General features: G+C 41.5%; 1 protein-coding gene across 2 annotated transcripts in view; it reads right to left on the bottom strand.

Annotated features, from left to right (window-relative positions):
- Window positions 1–17,036, bottom strand: part of CHCHD3 (coiled-coil-helix-coiled-coil-helix domain containing 3) — a 522,566-nt gene that overhangs the window by 117,017 nt on the left and 388,513 nt on the right. The gene's annotated exons all lie outside the window — the stretch shown is intronic.

Here is a 17,036-nt window from a genome sequence, read left to right on the forward strand (position 1 = left end):
ACAAGGGAGTAATATAACTTGGATCAGAGAAAAGAAGCAGGGGTTTAAATATAGATAACATATATGCCAGTCAATGTGCTTATAGCGTTGAAGAATTGCCCTTATGAGGTAGGGATATTAATTACTATGATTAAGGCAAAGTCTGAGTGAATAGGTAATAATGGAATAGGTTCAGTTTATATTTTCCGTTTTATTTCCGTTTTATTCACCATTCCCTTTCTAATAATTCCCAGCATTCTGTTTGATTTTTTGACTGCTGCAGCACACTGAACCGACGATTTCAATGTGTTATCCACTATGACGCCTAGATCTCTTTCTTGAGTTGTAGCACCTAATATGGAACCCAACATAGTGTAATTATAGCATGGGTTATTTTTCCCTATATACATCACCTTGCACTTATCCACATTAAATTTCATCTGCCATTTGGATGCCCAATTTTCCAGTCTCACAAGGTCTTCCTGCAATTTATTACAATCTGCTTGTGATTTAACTACTCTGAACAATTTTGTGTCATCTGCAAATTTGATTATCTCACTCGTCGTATTTCTTTCCAGATCATTTATAAATATATTGAAAAGTAAGGGTCCCAATACAGATCCCTGAGGCACTCCACTGTCCACTCCCTTCCCTTCCACTGAGAAAATTGTCCATTTAATCCTACTCTCTGTTTTCTGTCTTTTAGCCAGTTTGCAATCCATGAAAGGACATCGCCACCTATCCCATGACTTTTTACTTTTCCTAGAAGCCTCTCATGAGGAACTTTGTCAAATGCCTTCTGAAAATCCAAGTACACTACATCTACCAGTTCACCTTTATCCACATGTTTATTAACTCCTTCAAAAAAGTGAAGCAGATTTGTGAGACTTGCCTTCGGTAAAGCCATGCTTGACTTTGTTCCATTAAACCATGTCTTTCTATATGTTCTGTGATTTTGATGTTTAGAACTCTTTCCACTTTTTTTCCTGGCACTGAAGTCAGGCTAACCGGTATGTAGTTTCCTGGATCGCCCCTGGAGCCCTTTTTAAATATTGGGGTTACATTTGCTATCCTCCAGTCTTCAGGTACAATGGATGATTTTAATGATAGGTTACAAATTTTTACTAATAGGTCTGAAATTTCATTTTTCAGTTCCTTCAGAACTCTGGGTGTATACCATCCGGTCCAGGTGATTTACTACTCTTCAGTTTGTCAATCAGGTCTACCACGTCTTCTAGGTTCACCGTGATTTGATTCAGTCCATCTGAATCATTACCCATGAAAACCTTCTCCATTACGGGTACATCCCCAACATCCTCTTCAGTAAACACCGAAGCAAAGAAATCATTTAATCTTTCCGCGATGGCCTTATCTTCTCCAAGTGCCCCTTTAACCCCTCGATCATCTAACGGTCCAACTGACTCCCTCCCAGGCTTTCTGCTTCGGATATATTTTTAAAAGTTTTTACTGTGAGATTTTGCCTCTACAGCCAACTTCTTTTCAAATTCTCTCTTAGCTTATCTTATCAATGTCTTACATTTAACTTGCCAATGTTTATGCTTTATTCTATTTCTTCTGTTGGATCCTTCTTCCAATTTTTGAATGAAGATCTTTTGGCTAAAATAGCTTCTTTCACCTCCCCTTTTAACCATGCCAGTAATCGCTTTGCCTTCTTTCCACCTTTCTTAATGTGTGGAATACATCTGGACTGTGCTTCTAGAATGGTTTTTGTTTTTTTTTAACAATGCCCACGCCTCTTGGACTTTTTTACTGTTGTAGCTGCTCCTTTCAGTTTTTTTCTAACAATTTTTCTCATTTTATCAAAGTTTCCCTTTTGAAAGTTTAGCACAAGAGCCTTGGATTTGCACACTGTTCGTCTTCCAGTCATTAAATCAAATTCGATTATATTATGATCACTATTGCCAAGCAGCCCTACCACCGTTACCTCTCTCACCAAGTCCTGTGCTCCACTGAGAATTAGATCTAAAATTGCTCCTTCTCTCGTTGGTTCCCAAATGACAATCACATATGTTGGCACCAATTCACAGTTTCCTCCTTTGGTTTTTTCCATCCAATATCAATATGCAATTACAGCATTGTTATGGCTTCCCAAGTTGTTGAACATGAGCCTTGTTGGATTTTACAGCTTAAGCAGCATTATTCATGTCTATGATATAGCCACAGCAAGTGAGGTGTCATTACCGTGGGGGCTTGTGGCAGGGTTGACCACGTCCTCTGGTGCACAGCATGTGCAATTTTTGCAAGTTGGCCAGGCTGAGAATACCAGGCAATGTGATATTCTGCTTATGTGTTGCATCAGTGGGTGAGAGCAAGATGAGTTGCATGTCAAGTCTTCAGCTTTGACAGCTAGAATTGGCCTGTGAACCACCCTAAATTAAGTTGTCATGCTAAATGAATGACTCTTGATGTTTTATAGACCAGGGCCTTGTTGCAATCCAGAGAACTTCATCGGTGATCAAGGAACAAAGTACAGAATAACCTGAGGGGCGAGGCTTTGATGACCCTGTGTCCCCAACAGCGCTACACTGCTGTAAGCATGATATTATGGAGCACATGTAAAATTGAGGCAAGGATTTGATGGCCCTGTGCTCCTGAGGGTGTTACATTGCTGTAACATGAGTCTATGGACTATTTGGCAAATTAAAATTTAGCTGGCAAGGGCATGGTCACCCTAGGGATTGAGAATGTTAGCTATTGGTATTTGATGTTTGGTAATTAATGGTTGTATGCAATTGAGTTGTATGTATTTATCTATGTTGCAGCCATATTCATCCAATAAAAGACTTCTTTGCTAAAACTGTTGTGACAGAGTTGTCTCTTACAAATGCTGTAGGAGCAGTTGAGGATGGGGAGGTGGTAAATTAATAGGTAGGCGAGAGGCAACAGTCATCTGCACCTGAGACAGTTGTGTTATTCTGTGATGCATAATAGTTTCATTGAAAACACATTAAAAGTAACAGAAGTGTTTTGTCTGATCATTTTTCTTAAAATGCTACACATCTTCCAAATTCTGCCAGGGTATGTAAACTTATGAGCACAGCAGGCAGATTTTCAGCTGAAAATTCACTTAAATTTTAGGAGCCTGAATTTAAACCTGCAATTCATTGGCCTTTATATAGGAGGCTGAGTTAGGTGCCGTGAGTGGAAAAGAAATGCTAAGTACCTAACTTTTTCCCCCGCTCTAACTGAGCCCCTGTAGCCGCCCACCCTTTTAGGCACCTAAATTTAGGGAAAGCCCTCGTCCATTTTCAAAAGGGGTCAATTTCGGTCTCTCTCTCTCCTAAATCTAGGCACCAATTCCCTTTGAAATTGAGTCCTAATTGTCTCCTGCAGCCATGAGAAATAAAATGCCCCCATTTCCTCTGTTGGATTTCCTGCTACCAGCCCTTCAATTACAGGAAAAAAAAAGAGACACGCAGAAATTTAGAGAGCAAAATCTTAACTTCCTGTCCAAAGCTTTGTTCCTCCTGTTTAATGGCATTTTTTTTCTTCTTCTGCAAACTTTTCATTATGAAGGAGACATCTTTCTAATCTAATGTAATCTAACTGCTGGTAACAGAAGCTTGCATTAGAAAAAGCAGCAGGTTGTAGTAATGTTGTTTTAATACAATTTGTGTACTGCAAGAACCAGCTCTACTTGATCATTCAGCATTTGATCGATGTGAATTAGTGCCTTACAGAGATAAACCATTTGATCATTTGAAATCTGATCAGTGTGAGTCAATGCCTGGCAGAGATAAAACATTTATCATGTACATTTGTGATATCAGGCTCATTCTCGCAACACTAAAGGAGGTAATAAGCAGCCATCAAGAACTGGACCAGACAGTATATTGACACAATACCAGAGAAGATGATTTCTCGTGCTTCCCAAAGAGTTTGAACAAATTAGAGAATTGTTTTCTCTCTCTTCCTTCAGAGGATGTAAAGTTTTTCCCAGCCTAGTGCCATGTTTTACCTACCAACAGCCATAAGCAGTGGGGATCTAAGACAAAGCCTGAACACCATGAATGAATTCCAATATCTTTCACAGTTGGTGCACAAGGAGCCTAGTTACCCTAGAATGTTATAAATGTGCATTACTGTAACGTGGCACTGAAGCCTACCCTGCTGGAGGCCATGATATTTATTTTATTCAATTTATATTCCGCCTTTAATCCTGACATTCAGGAACAAGTGTGGACTATGGCCCCTCTCCCCCCTACTATGATCTTAATCAAAGGGCTCCTGGACCCCGATCCACCTCTCTGGGCCATTCTTTCCCCTCCTACTCCCTCCAGAGATCTTGAAAACAGAGGGTAGGAGTGGGCGCTTCTACCTTCTGCCATGCTGATGCCAATATGCATAATGGTGCTCAATGACCCCATGCTCAGGGTAAAATAGCACTTGAGGTCGCTAAGTGCCACTTTCCATCTCGACATTGGTGAGGCTGAAGTAGGAGTGCTCCCTCCTGCCCCCAAATTTAGTTTTCAAGAATTCTAAAGGGGAAGGTGGAGAGAGGTGACTAAGGGGTATGGGAGCTCCTTGATCAAGATGGGGTTGGGGAGAGTCAGACTGTTCCTAGATGCTAGGGGGTGGAAGGTAGGAAAGGGGCCCAGATGGCCAAATGGGTGGTGTACTCAGGAAGGAAGGACTTGGTCTGATGGGGGTCCTCATTATGCATTGGGGGTGACAGCTTTCTTGCTTATTGGGGTGGGGGTATCTTCAGCCCAGAGGGGCCTTACTGCTGACTGGTTAAGATCAGAGCCATCAATCAGGGCTCTGTCAGCAGCTAAAGAAAAACTTAATTACACCTTCTGAGGTGTAGTTTTTGCTTTATTGGGTGGGTTAAAAATCACATGGTTTAATGCAATTTGCAGTAAGCTATTTTAATATTAATGAGCTGCTCTGCATGAATTTGCCTGTGACGGCTCAAGCATTTTGTGCATTTGATATTTTTGCATTCATAGTAATGGCAAGCATGTGTGTTGTTAATGATTAAATCACAATAATAAATAGACCCCAAAATGTTATCCTGTGACAAAGAGAATGATATGGCCTTTACTGGAACAACTACTATGTTGCTTGAAATCCAGAGACCAGCACTTACTTCATTCCTCCTTCCAGGAACTGAGTGTGGATGGTTTAAACAAAATAGCCTCATCTGAAGTTCATTTTGTTAAAGGGACATTCATCTTGCTGGTAAATTTTACTCATAAAAATGTTTTTAGGTTTTCAGATGTCTGTGCCAAGGAGTCCCCTACTGTGCAGACTGTCACTTATCTCACTTATAAATGTGAATGATATGATTACTGCTCTTGACTGATGTTATATAAGGGTCTGATCAAACTTACCAGAAAGGCAAAGAAAAGAATGCAAATAAAGCAAAATAATACTTTCCAGTTTTTGAAATAGGCATCACTATATTTTAATACTACAGTATCTTTGCATCTGATATTAACCTGAGCAGCTGTAGTGCAGGTGTTAAATAGAGCCATTTGGTAACCACAAAGCCATTAACCCTTCTATTAATTTAATACGGCAAGCCTGAACTTGACATGTAGAACAACGGATGTATGCATTTGACCAATTTATAAATTTAGCTGTTTTAATCTTATGTAATTTTCATTATTTCAAGCCTATTAAAGGGCTTTTTTAACACTGGTGATTCAAATTCAGCTCTAGATTTTCAAATGCAATTAGATGAAAAAAAAGCCAGGGTTCCTTTCATTAAATCCTTCAAGATATGCAAAGCATGCCATGTGGATGTCCAAATGGGAGGTAGTGAGATCTTGCCGGCTGGAGCACAGAGAATTCCCAAGACATTGGTTTAAACCCTGCTTGTATGCCGACATTCTCTGTGATCTTGGAGAAGCTGAGTAATAAATATATCTATTCATCCCTCTCTCCTCTTTGCATTCTGTTCAGGATTCAGAAATAAGCTGCCAAAGATGGTGGAATGTCTACGTCAGACATGCTGTAATGCTAAAAAGTGCTCTGATTTGCCATCTGCTCCTTAGCGCTCTCCCTCTGGGAGAAAGACTTCCGTTCATTTGGTCAATTATTTTATTCTACTGAAAAATGATCTCTTCTTGAAATGCTTTTCAACTGAATTCTACTTTTCCTTTATTTCCTTAAATCCTCTCCCTCCCGTAAGCTTTCAAATGCTGAAAGAGAGCTGGAAAACAGGGGACCTGGATCCAAATCCAGCTTCTGCTATGAAAGCGCTTGTGGTCTCAGGCAAGTCAAATCATATTCCATTGTCTCAGGTACCCACTTAAAAATGTAAGCTGTTTGGGGCAAGGAATCATATTACCTGTATGAAATTCGCTGTGAAATGCCCTAATACTAATAACTAGTACAGCTGCATGAAAAGTGTCAAATGTAAGAGTTTGGAGGATAGCATTTCACCAGTCACACATCATCCTGAACCGGACGACATCTTCCAGAGCTGTCCAGGATCTTCACGTCCTCTGGAAACGTATCATAGTTCTCATGCAGCCTCAAACCCACATACCCGCAGCATACCCCAATCCTGTCTTTAAACTAATGAACTCAACTCCAGAAGGGGAGGAGGGTGGATCTGTGTGTGACTGGTGAACTGCTGCCCTCAGAGAACACCTACTATAGGTAAGTAACTGGTTTCTTTGAGGGCAAGCAGTTTACCCATGATACGATCAGGACTCCTTAGCTAAGGGCTGTCCTCAAATGAAAAGCAGACTACACAACCAGAATAACCCACCGACAGGACAGGTAAAATTATTTTTTGGCAGGTTAGACTTTCTAAGTTCTTTGGTCTGCTCCAAATAGAAGGCCAAAGCTCCCTTGCAATGGAAAGTGTAAAAGGCACAATTGCCTTTGTTGGCATGGGGCCTCGGGAAAAATGTTAACTGATTTTAAGGTGGAAGTAAAAAAAGTATCTCCTTATCATGATGAAACTTACTATATAGCAGATAAGTTACTAAGGCCCAAAGCTCTCAGACTGCATGCTGAAGTGACCATCACAAAAAAAAAAAAAAAAAAAAGAAAGACTTTCCAGGTTAGGTACTTCAGCTCCTAGAAGGTTAGAGCCGCAAAGGGGACGTTCATCAGTTGGGTTAAAACCATGCTGAGATTCCATGGCATGGGCAAATTGATGGGCAGCTTCAAATGAAGCAAGCTCTGCGTGAACTGTACAACTAAGGGTTGCAGAGAAACGGATCTTCTTTGTACATAATGGTCAGAAGTGCCAACTTCCCTAAGGTGCTCTCCAAAAGAGTTGGTTTTGAGCCCAAACTCTAGTGGCGTGTGTTCATGGCCGCAAGGGATTCAGCAATTCCCCACCCTAATTAACTATTTTAATGCTTTGGGTTTTTTTTTTTTCAACCGCAGTCGGTAAGTTGGTATCCTGCCTGCGGGGCCTGTAGAAGCAGCAACTTTCACTCCTTCTTTCCAGTCATACGGGGAAGGAACAGATGGAACCTCGTCACAGCAGGGCCAAAGGACGACAGCAGCACTGGCAGGCAGCCTGGGCCCAGTCCATTGCTGGTGGACGCTGGACACTGACACAGCAGCACAGAACGGAGCGGAAGGCGGGACAGAGCTTTGACTCGAAGCAAGGTTCCACTTTCTGCCTCGTGTTGTGCTTGCTGGTTAGGTGTGTGACTTTGTCCTGGGAAAAACAGCTGCTAGCTGAACATCCAGGACTGTGGGCTCTGGTTCTTGACTGGGGGGGGGGGGGGGGGGGGCTGTGCAGTGCGGTTTGATTTGCAGCAGAAGACTGACAAAGCTGTGAGCAGCAGCAGGCAGCAAAAAGTGGATCTGCAGTGGGCCCTGCAGCTCTGGCTGCTGGAAGGAGCTGCATCTGTGCCTCAGTCTCTGTCTCTGGTATGTTGGCTAAGGTCAGCTATATGCTACTGGGCTTGGGACGTCCCTTCTTGGCATAACCAGAGTCAATGAGACTGCAAGGTTGGGGGTTGCGATAAGAGCTAAACTGCTAGGGACTGGGAAGGAGATTGCGACTCTCAACCCCCTCTTCCTTCCCCCCCCCCCCCCCCGAGTACCCAGCAGTCTCACTCTTGAGAGTGGGATCACTAGGGGTTGGGCTGGAAAGGAGGGAGAGGGGGGTGAAGGAGCACTGAAAAGGGAACGAGAAGATGGGGGAGGAGTGAGACTGCCTGGGATTTGGGCAGGTGGAAGCGGAGGCTCAGTGAGACTGCTGGGGAACCGAATGATTGAGAGAGAGAGAGAGAGAGAGAGAGAGAGAGAGAGAGAGACTGCTGGGGACAGGGTAGGGCTTGGCGGATGAGCTGTAGCTGCTGTTTATTCTGTTCCTGAGATGACAAATGGGAAGAATTAGATTTTCTGTCATTTTTGGAAAATGTCCATCCCTGAATATTTCTAATTTTGTATGGTGCAGGAAAATGCATTTGTTTTATATCTCTTGCAATATACCGCAGGAAGAGTCTGACTTTTTGGGGTTTCCAGTTCAGCTTTTGTCTCCATATTTCTAATTTGTGGTCATTTATGCTATATTTGGTGAGGGTCTGTCTGGGTTTTGCACCTGGGATTGAGGCGAGCTTCCTGCTAGCATGCAGAATTTCTGTGTCAGGATCTGTAGCAGTCTAACTTGTTCTGTTTTTCAATCTGTACCTCTAGAAGGAGTGTATATTATGCTCTTCTAGGACAATGGTTCTCAAACGTTTATGTCTACAGTACCCCTTTCAAGAGTTTTAGATGTCTCGTGAATCCCTAGGGTAAAAAATTCAAAATCCACAGTATTGTCTCAGGTACAAACTTAGACTGTAATCCCTCTGGGGACAGAGAAATACCTACAGTACCTGAATGAAATCTACTTTGAAGTACCTGAAAAAAGCAGAATATAAATCAAATAAATAAAACAAAAATAAAAAGCAAATATTATGGCCTCTGTTCTCTAACCACCTCCACCGAAACCAAAACATTTGCATGCATATATGTGCTAATATTTGCTGCATTTACTGAATCCCCTACTATGAATGTCACCGCTTGCTACTGCCAGACTCAGATATGTTGAAGGTATTGAACCTGTGCCATCACTCCAGACAGAAAATCGCTTCCATTTACGATGCTAGATTTCCTCAGATCTGTGCTCATGCACTCAGAGCCCTTAGACTGGTGCATGCTGGGAAAGACTATATTTACTCTTTGGGCCTAGCAATAAAACTTGGCATGGAACTCGAGGCATCCTTTGGCAACTCCTTGCCTCCAGTGGATGGCTCTGCTTCATAGTCATTCTACTTAGATGACCTCAACATCATGCAAACAATAGAATAGGCCTGAAGCCTCTTCTAGTGGGATCTAATGGCCCTCAGTGACAACCTTGAGTTTCAGTTGGTGACATCATGGCTTTGCACGCCGACATTTTCTGACTGCAGTCTAGGCACTTCTTGAAACTATACTGGAAAAAATAACCAATGCAAAATCAAACCAAGAAATGACTGCATTGAAAGAAAAGATAGTAGAGAGAACATAATAACATAAGTCATGCCATACTGGGTCAGAGCAAGGGTCCATCAAACCCAGCATCCTGTTCCAACAGTGGCCAATCCAAATCACAAGTACCTGGCAAGAACCCTAACACTAAATAGATCCCAAGCTACTAATCCTTATTGATTAAAAAACAAAAAGAGGCATCAACATAGGGCTTGCAATAAGCTGTGAAAATATGGGATTGATATGGAAATGATAAAGATAAAATAAAACTTAACAGATGAGAAGCTAATAGGCAATAAAGAAACCTATACTAAGGCAACTTGAAAAGTGAAACAGCAAACTGACAAAAATATGCAGGTGCGGGTTGCACAGTTGCTGTGAATTTCAACTCTTGTGCACGCCCAGAGGAACTTGGAAGAGGCTGGTCAGTTTGGGGTGTCAGAGAAGACCAAAATATTCATATAAGCTTTAGCTTTTATTTTATTCTTCCAGTCCAGGCTTGAGATCTAATCAGAGAAAACAGTTAAACACTGAATACATTAAAATGACTATTTCTTATTTTCTGACTATATGGTTCTCCTGAGGGCGAGACAGCAGGCAGAAAAGATAGATGTCTACCCTTGACAGCTCTGTTCTACAAACATATGGGGCGCCTGCTAATCTGATTCTTTTCTACTTCACATTTAATGCCAGAAATGGCCACAGAAGGGGGCAAACCTGACATAAGGCAACAGATTTATAAACCCAGGCTAAAGGTCAGTCACTTTGCTTCATTTATTAGGAGGCACTCATCTAATCACAGGGCTAACAAAAACCTTCAGAGAGGAACAAACTTATTGAATCTGATCTTGACTATGGGCAGAGTCAAAGCAGGAAATCTGATACCTTTGAAGTTTTATAAAATGAAGCAAAAATCAACAGCTGAATATTTCATGATTTTCCTGGTTTGTTTTTTCTTCTAATTCTATTGTGTATTTTAATACATTTTTTTCTGAACCATTTCCATTTCAGTGTTAGGATACTAATGGTGCTGAAGCTAATTTATGTGATACTGTAAAAGATCCACGCACAGATGAAAGACTGTATGTGTTAGATCATTTGGTATAAAAATCAGAAAAAGGAAACTTGAGTGAGTATATAATGAACATTTTGACCTTTATCAGTTTATGAAAAGACTTGTCTGAAAACATGTTCCTCAAGGCACCCAAGGTGGGTCGCGTTGCAATAATGAAAATTTCTTCTTCAGGGAAAAAATACTGATATTATTCCTGCATCACCGCTTAGGGAATGGCAGCTGACAAACCGCGCCGTACTTGTCTCCACTTGGCCGGATAGAGATAGTAACCCCCAACCAGAACCGCAACCTTTTATTTAAAAACCAGGCACAAAGGTTTATTCTGCAGGGGTAGCGGATCATAATACTGAATTCTACTCTATTTCTTCATTGAGACCGAACGGCACCACAGTCTTTAGGAAAAAGATCCAATACTGTTCCTTTAGATTAAGAGCAGAATCTCGATCTCCACCCCTTTGTAATACAGAATTGTGATCGATGATAGTCCATTTAAATTCAGAAAAGGCGTGATTTGCAGAGATGTAATGCTTAATCAATGGGGCGTTCAACTGGCCTGTGTTTATCAGCTCGAGTTCAATTAGTCACCGTTTGACACACCTCTTTGTGCATCCAATATATAATTTCGGAAAAGGACATAAAAGAGCATATACTACATAAGACATTGCAATCTGTAGAAAACCTATGGTACACTACCGTATTTGCAATAGGATCTGTCCATTCTGACTTTGCGATTCTGTTATGACCGGTTCAGAATGGCCAGATCTTATTACAAATACTTTTTTAGGATAAGATTTTGCATAAAATCCCTTATTCTTCTCCATTACTGGGACTGGCTCTTTCACATTGGCTGTGATTAGCAAAGCTATATCCTGTTGTAGGATATAAAGTTGCTTCAGGGGAATTCAATAAGAGGCTGATGGAGAAAGGGAGGTAGATTTTGAAAGTTTTGACGATAGCCTAAGACTATTTTGAACACCCATCGATCCATGGTGACAAGACACCATTGGGAATGAAACAATTGTGCCCTAGCTCTCTGGAAGAGCATCAAAGGGGTGCAGAGATAAGATTTCTTGTAATAAGAAATTAGGCCCTGATTTTTGTGAGCAGTCCTTGGACATGGCCTGCCTTACTGCTGCTGAATTAACTGCCTCCAGAAAGGGTACAGCTGGTATGTTCTTCGAGGGTAATAAATCTGCCTTCTGTAGGGGTGCAATGGGATTTCTTGTGAGCAGCATGTTGTTCAGAAGTGATTGCAGATAATGTTTGGAGGGTTGAGCAATTATCTTTAACCTCCTATACAAGACGCATCTGCCAACCTGTCATATATGTCCTTTTATAGGCCTTGCTTTCTTAGGCTATGTAGCCTTCTGATCCTTAAAGCTAAGGCAGAAGATCATGACCTTTCTCAAAAACACTGTATGAACATCTTAGGAGGTGTTTGGTGTATTCATTAGCTTCATGCAAGTAAAGCATAAATTGGATCTGCATGCTCAAAGATAAGATTTGCATTCTCTTATTTTTTTGTGGTTTAAAGATCTGGACCATTTGGAATTGACGGGCTGAAATTTTGTTTGGTAACATCATTGATTTGAAATTTTTCTTTCCTATACTGTCTAGTAATTTGGTGTCCTTCCCAGAGGAGTACTGGAGTGTGCTTTTATCTTTCTGCCTTCTTTAAAGCAGATTCCACGACCAAAAATTCATGAGATAGCTGAACTTTGGTATGTCTTAAACAGTGCTGAACTTTATTTTCAAGGTATGATTTCCTGGCAACTGGGAGCAGGGAAAAAAGATCTCAGACTGCAGCTCTTGAAGAGTTTTGAAGATTGGAATGGCAATGGCCTGTTTAGACACCTGTATACATTTCAGAATCCCAGGGAGGTCTTATAGCTAGCTCTAGGGAGGGATTTGAAGTAACCCTACTGATTTCTTGACTGAATGGAAAGAACAAGAGTCATAAGACAAATGAGAATCATTTTCAGAGTTAGACAGCATGATAAGAGGATCCATAGTAGAAAGCTTCTCTCTCAAGGAGACAGAACAGAGACTTTTCCTGATGTTCTTGTTGGATCTTCTGAAAAAGATGAACGGAAGGACTGAGAGTCTAATTGGGGAGACAGTTTCTCCAAAATGGGCTCCGTAAGCGAAGGAAGTGGAGGGGTGGAGAAGTGGATGGAATATGCTTCATAAAGTTATGGACAAACTGCAACTATAGCTTCGGAATGAATGGATGGTAGTCAGGAGACAGAAGAGGACGCATCATTAAGAGGTGTCTGATTCTAGCACTAAGATGGGAGAAGTAATTTTTCCAGTAGGAGTTAGATATAGAATCTCTGCGCCAAGAAGTTGCTCACTTAGTGCTGAAAAGATTCAGTGCTGGAATCTTTGGCACTGTGACACCCAATGACGACAGTTTTGTGACCTTAGCATCACAAACTGATTGTGCTGATGGCGTGTTGACATGGTGATGCTTCAACATTTTTGATGCTGATGGGGATGATTTTTTTTTTCTTTCTTGCAACTACAACCTGAAGCCGTTGAGGTATGGCTTTGGTGCAGAGGAGACTGATATTCTCTTTTTAGGTATTGGTATTGGTGAACAATTTCTTTCCTCCAACAGAGACGATAAATATTATTTGAGCTTAAGATCTCTACACAAGAGCACTCATGGAGATTTTCGTCCACAAGCTTCATATTTAATCACTTCATGAGAGGTGTCAAAGCAGTGGAGGCAGGGATTGTGTAAATCCAGCACTGATATCTTCTGCTTGTATTTGGTATAAGGCTTAAAAGGTTTCATTCCCAACATCATGAAGATTAAAATAGAAGGGAGCAAGGAGGAGGAAAAATAACTACCCTTCTTTTTTTTTTAAAGGAGACTTATGAAAATGAAAACAAAAAGACTGGAGAAAGAAAAAAGATAAATAGAGAGGAGAAAAAAGATAAAGTTAAAAAAATCAGTGAATGGCAGAGAAAGAAAAACCTTTTTTTGCTTCAGCAAAAAGAAAATGACTGAGGAGACTCGTGTGGCAACACAGGAACACCTTGCACATGCTCAGAAAGACTTCTAGGCTTTTCTGAGCTCTGGAAGACTATATCCAGGTCAGCGCGGTCAGGTGATGTCACACATTTGTGCAACTGAAATTAGTCCAGCTTGTCCACAGAGAACTATTATTCCATTACCCCAATAATCCAGCAAACATAATGAAGAGGTTTTAAAAAAAAGCTGAATATCAGTAATAGCAAACAGAACATCTTCCACATACGATCAAAAAGTTTGTACATAAAATTCACTCCCACCACAGATGAAGGTATGCATCTGTGAAACCACATACCCTCCAACAAAGCAGAGTTGCTTACCTGTAACAGGTGTTCTCAGAGGACAGCAGGATGTTAATCTTCACACATGGGTGACATCATCAGATGGAGCCCTGATATGGAAAACTTATGTCAAAGTTTCTAGAACTTTGACTAGGCACACTGAACACGCCCCAGCATGCCCTATACCACACGTCCATGCAGGGTCCCCTCTTCAGTCTCATAACATAGAATTACGATTAAAATAAAAAATAGGAGAAATCCAACTCTGCAGGGTAGTGGGCAGGTTTCATCAGGATTAACATTCTGCTGTCCTCGGAGAACACCTGCTACAGGTAAGCAACCTTACTTTCTCAGAGGACAAGCAGGATGGCAGCCCTCACACATAAATTAATCCCTAGCTAAAAGGCTGCTTCCAAACAAAAGCGGGGACCAGACACCTAACCAGGTCCCTACAGGCACAACACAACGAGGAAGACCGTCTGAACACAAACAATGGGCCCTAGGCAGGAGAGATGGGTTCTATATCTCGAACAGGTTCCGAAGGACAGATTGGCCAAACCTACTGTTGTGTCAGCCATCCCTATCCAGACAGTAATGAGATGTAAATGTGTGAAGAGAACGCCACATCGCAGCCTTGCAAGGCTCCTCCTCGGGAACTGCTTGCGAGTGGGCCACCGATGCTGCCTTGACTGTGACAGAATGAGCCTTGACCTGACCTCCAAGACGCAGTCCTGCCTGGGTATAACAGAAGGAGATGCAATCTGCTAGCCAACTGAATAGTGTCTGTTTGGCAATAGCAATGCCCAACCTATTCTGATCAAAAGAAACAAAAAGTTAGATGAACTGTCTATGGGTTTCTGGTCCGCTCCAGATAGAAGGCTAAGGCTCGCTTGCAGAACAAACTGTGCAGTGCTCATTAGTCTTGGTGCGAATGGGGCCTGGGAAAGAATGTTGGCAGGACAATTGACTGATTAAGATGGAAATCTGTCACCACTTTAGGCAGGAACTTAGGGTGAGTATGCAAGACCACCCTGTCATAATAAAACTTAGTCTAAGGTGGATAAGTCACTAAGGCCTGGCTCTCACTGACTCTGCACGCTAAGGTGACTGCCATTCTAGGTCAGGTACTTCAGGTCATAGGTGCACAGCAGTTCAAAATGAGTTTTCATTAGCTGAGCTAGGGTTATATAGCCATGCCTCAAAGTTTTGTTCTCGGCCTCCATCTGCTGGTGGGAGTGCATAACCCACTGGTCTGGACTGATCTGGGTATGTCCAGGAATGAGTGCTAAAACTACTAAGTTTAACAAAGAGGGTAGGATATTTTTAAGTTCTATGCAGCATTCTACTCATCAGAGCCTTCTTTTAACAGCATATGGAAATGTTATAAGCACCCCATCAAATTCCGGACCAGTCCAAGGCTGAGCTACAAATCCACAATCCATTTAATAGTAGCATGTGGAATTCCTGCTCTTGATTCTGAAGTAATCAGCTCTTAGTATAATAATGAAATCACCTTAAGGGCAGAGGATGGATGAGTCAGAATATGCTGTATAACAGTAGTTTTTAACCTGACCCTCAGGAACCACCTGGCCAGCCTGGTTTTCAAGATAATCCTAATGAATATGCAAGTTATATATTTGCATACATAGTAAATGATGATTAAGACCAAAATGGTCCATCCATTCTTATCAGAAAGGTGTTAAGGTGTTTAGGGTTTTAATTGCTTCTCTGTGCAGGTTACCCCATGCAGAAATGTTACACCAAATTTACCATAGGTTACCTAGATTCTTCATTTTTTCCTAGATCCACTAGGGATCCTCTGCGTTTATCCCATGTCCTTTTAAATTCTGTTACCATTGTTATTTCATGCAAACTGGCCAGGCAGTCAATAAGGACCACGTTGAGAACCACTAGTCTATATCAGGTGCAGGCAACTCCTGTCATCGAATGTCACAAATCAGTTGGGTTTTGAAAATATGCATACTGAATATTCATGAGATGCTTTTGAATGTACCACCTCCATTGCATACAAATGCATCTCATACATATTTATAGTGGTTATCTTGAAAATTCAACCAGCTTGCGGCATTCGAGGACTGGAGTTGCTTACCCTGTTCTATACTATACCACCCCCTCTGAGGGTCCATGTTCACGTAAAATGACTAAATAGAGCCTTCTATAGCCAAAAGTAAATATAGTGGGTAGACAGTAAAACATGAAATTCAGCTATCAAATTTTCCAAAGGCCTAATAAACCTGCCTTTTCAGATCGGGCCTATAAATTTAAGTCCTGCAAACTGCCATGTTAATGCATTAGGGGAGTCGTTCGCTAGGGAAAAAAAGACGGGTTTTTACTCGGCAGGAATAGAGGGGAAAAGCCCAGACCAAGGGTTCTCAAGATATCTGGAGACTAAAGCAGAAACACTAATAGTGTGAGCAGTGATGGGATGTTTTCCTAATCCATGTTGGCAAGTAAAACAATCAGGCCAGAGCCACCAATCTGATGTCTCTCAAGGGATACCCCCAGGCCAAGTGAAATCTGTTCCTGCCCAAGCTCTTAACCCAGGTAATCTAGCTACCCAGTAATATAACTGGAGATCACAGATGCTCATAAAGGAGCTATAAATCACATTCATAATCTTACAATTTACACTTGGGGTGCAGAACATTCTTCAGATTTATTTTATTTACTTCCTTATTCTCAGTAAATTTGCCTTTTTAAATTTCCCCCAAACCAATACAATAGACGAATGAAGCTCCACAGCTGCCGCTTATACAGATAAGGATGGTCTCATTTGACACCAGTTGGTGTCAGAAGCCCTTGCCTCTGTAGTTCGTGTGTGAAATAAATATGCAAAACCAAATTCTGATCAAGATGAAAAGGGATCACTATAAAGCAAAGCTGCTTACCTGAATCAGGTGTTCTCTGTGGACAGCTGAACAAAACAGCCACTCAAGCGAGTGACATCTTTCTGGGCTAGAAGAGAGTTTTTTCTGTATCCGTGCCATCAGATAATGTCATCCAATTGTGTGGCTGTTTGTTCCTGCTTGTCCACCGAGAAACAGTTTTACAGTGCACCACTTCAGGATTATTTTAATCTTTCTTTAATCATGTCTTGTATACCCTGACCTAAATTTACAATTTACCTTGCAGACTACTGATAAAATCTTTGCCAAATCAGATTTTGCAAGCAGGTCTACAACCATAG

This window comes from Rhinatrema bivittatum, chromosome 9 (assembly GCF_901001135.1).
Source record: "Rhinatrema bivittatum chromosome 9, aRhiBiv1.1, whole genome shotgun sequence".
Taxonomy (NCBI): domain Eukaryota; kingdom Metazoa; phylum Chordata; class Amphibia; order Gymnophiona; family Rhinatrematidae; genus Rhinatrema; species Rhinatrema bivittatum.